The sequence below is a fragment of the Centruroides vittatus genome, unplaced genomic scaffold (genome assembly GCF_030686945.1).
Source record: "Centruroides vittatus isolate TY-2023 unplaced genomic scaffold, ASM3068694v2 contig_1788, whole genome shotgun sequence".
In the NCBI taxonomy this organism is placed as follows: Eukaryota; Metazoa; Arthropoda; class Arachnida; order Scorpiones; family Buthidae; genus Centruroides; species Centruroides vittatus.
The window spans coordinates 767,676-770,725 of record NW_027121095.1 but is presented as its reverse complement, the minus strand read 5'-3'; the positions used below and the strand labels follow the sequence as shown (position 1 = coordinate 770,725).

The 3,050-nt window shown below is 29.1% G+C and overlaps 1 long non-coding RNA gene across 1 annotated transcript; it reads left to right on the top strand.

Moving 5' to 3' along the window:
- Positions 1 to 1,311: 1,311 nt before the first annotated feature.
- Positions 1,312 to 1,801, top strand: LOC136969473 (uncharacterized). The gene is made up of 3 exons (XR_010879833.1): positions 1,312 to 1,394; positions 1,482 to 1,601; positions 1,726 to 1,801. It is a non-coding gene; the product is annotated as an uncharacterized lncRNA (long non-coding RNA).
- The last annotated feature ends 1,249 nt before the right edge of the window (positions 1,802 to 3,050 follow it).

Sequence of the window (3,050 nt, the reverse complement as noted above, 5' to 3'; positions counted from 1 at the left end):
TTAATTACTGGAATAGATTTATAACTGTAAAGACAGTTATAAATCTATTCCAGTAATTAATAAACATGCTCTATTATATTTTAGCAACTTGATGCTCTCAAACCTAAAGTACTTTATCCTCTCCCATACATACACAGGCTTACACATCCTCATGCTTATAATCCAAAAAGGGTGAGCAACAGGCAAAAGGAGAGTGTAATCCTACATTTCTCCTTTTTTGATTTCTAAAAGCATTTAACTTATGGAACGATTGTTTTCTTTAGAAAACTTTGTCTTTTTATTAAAAACTCATTTGGCTAATAACATGTAATTTTATGTTATGCCTCGTATATCTCTCCTATTAAAATAAGTCATAAATTAATTATTTCAATTTAGACTTTCTTGCAGAAAAGACATGAGTTCAATTTCCAGTTCTTCATTTTTAGAAAATATATTTAATAACCTTAAAATTTAAAGAAAAATTTTTGTTTATAAAAATCGTTTAATTTACAAATCGTGTAGATGAATTTATAAATTAATTTTTGATGATTTCTATATTCAATTCATGCATTTAATAAATATACATGTACAAAAGATATCATAAAAATTGGGAAAATAAGTTAAATTCATTCACATAAAAATTATGAAGAATTATTGTTGAAAACCACATCACAGAAGAAAACGGCAATTTCTCTCGCTGTCTTTTGAGAGAAAAAAGACAAAAGTCACTTTGTGAGAGCGAACAAAAATTGTTTTTCTCATAAAAACCGATAGAAATAGGTAATGAAAAAGCACATAAATGGGGTAGTGAGTAATTTACTTCTCATGGAATATAATGTGGGAAAGAACCATTCGTGTCCACTCGTGTCCTATCGTCTTCCCTCTATACAAATATCATAAATACGGTTTTTCTTAGCCTTACACGTTGTTTAATGGCCAATGGTCAAGCCAAAAACTCGGACAGCTGGATTATGCCAATAGGGAGGGATCTGATTTCTTTAGCCTCAATGTTTACCGATTGGCACGCGATGTTCGGGGCAATAAATAGAAAATTGTACTAGTTTCGACCCAAAGATTTTTCGCTTTTTTCCGGAAATATGTTAAAATATACGGTGGGAAGTTTTTGTTTGTCGTCTATACAATAAGCCTGTGGGAGTGCGTCTCGGTGGGGAAGTGCCCTGTTGCCAATTGTCGATAGTTTTGGGTTGCTCACGTGACCGGCGTGCGCTAAAATCTCCCCAATTGGGGAAAAAATACTGATTATTCACCTATTCAGGTAAATAATTTATTATTAATGTTTACTTTTTTCGTGTTTGGTAGCAAATATTGTTAAAAGATGGATATTTACTTTGACTGGACTGTAATTATATTTGGAGCGGGAGAGATTTATATACCGTTTCTCTTCCTGTCTTAATGTAAGCTTAAATTTTGTATTTTTATCAGTAAAACAAATGCTTCTCTTTCTAAAATATCCGTTTATTCATAAAAATTTGTAATTTCAGACGTTTTTCGCAGCTGTTTATTGATTGCCTAAACGTAAATGCCTGTCTGGAACCGACACAGATGTGGTGCCATCTGTTAACTTAATTCAAAATTAATTATTTTTAATTTTTATATAAATGGTAAGTTAATTAAATAAATTAATATAAATAGAATTACAAAAAATAAAAACAAAGAAGTAAAAAAAAAATATTTATTTTTATCATTTAAAAATTGTAATACTTATTTTAAATATTTTTATATTAGATATGTGTTGTTACAATATGTGAAGATAAAATCGAAAATAAATAATTTAAAAAATAATAAAATTTTAATTTAAACATAAGTATAATTTTTAACAAGTTTTGAAATTATGAAAACTTTATCGCTAGATGGCGCCACTGTAAAATAAAAAATTCAAAAATTTTTAATAAAATATAGCAATTCTTTAATATTATATGATACAATATTAAAACGTTATTAAAATTATTTAAATTTTTTTGATTATTTTTAAATATTTTAAAAAGCATTTGGCATTTAATTTAAAAACACCAGAAAGAAAGATTAAAATTGCTGTATATATTAATGTATGACGCTATGTTCTGGTTTCGGAATCTTCAATAGAACAATTCAGCTAACCTATAGTATTCTGCAGAATAATCTAATCTTCATCTACAAAGTCTGCCGATATAGAAAATGCCATTTATAATCTACATGATGGATTGACACATCATTCATGTTGGCGTCATTTCACAGTAGACTTAATCAGGTAAAAGTGATGCTTCGGCGTTACCGTTCTCTTCCAATATAACTTTGTTTGACATACCACAAACTTGATTTGGTTCTTTCATTTTGCATGCCCCTCTATTTTATGCATATATATATGTATTTATCTAGATTCAATCGCTACAATTCTATACAACCAAAACTTGCTTCGTATGATGATTTTCTTTACGGAATCTCGTCGAAAAACTCCAACTAACCTCCTCTTTTAATGTATTTTCATCTATTTATAGCCTCATAAATCTTGATTATGTACTCGTATTTTTTAAAAAGTGTTCTGGCTCGAAACTCGAGTAAAGAAGTCGAAAGTTTCGACTTCTTTACTTATACAAGGCAAGATATTCCTTTAAAATCTTGTAGTTTCTCATCAGAATGACTTAACAGTCGAAAAAAGATCGATGAGAATCGATGACAAGACAAGAGGAGTGATGCTGTAAAGAAGCCTCTAGCGTTACTCTAGGACATCTCTCCCTTTAACGCTCCCATCATATAACCACAGGATGTCTTCTTCTTCTTGGTTTTTTAAAATTTTTTTACTATTACCTTGGCAAAAGATAGGTTCTAAAATTTCTAAAAATATAGAAATTTTGCATGTTTAATAAGTATTTTTCATTCCCTTTATTTTGGGTTATTATAAAGAGGTCTTTTGCCTTTCTACAAATTTCATTCCATTAAGTGAAGTGGAATTTGACTAAAACAAAACAATTCCTCTGTCCTTAATGCTTAAATAATTGTTAAACTGGACAACGTATAATGCTATTTATGAGGTAGTTTTTCTTCCTCTTTTTACATCCTTAAATTAAAAGTCT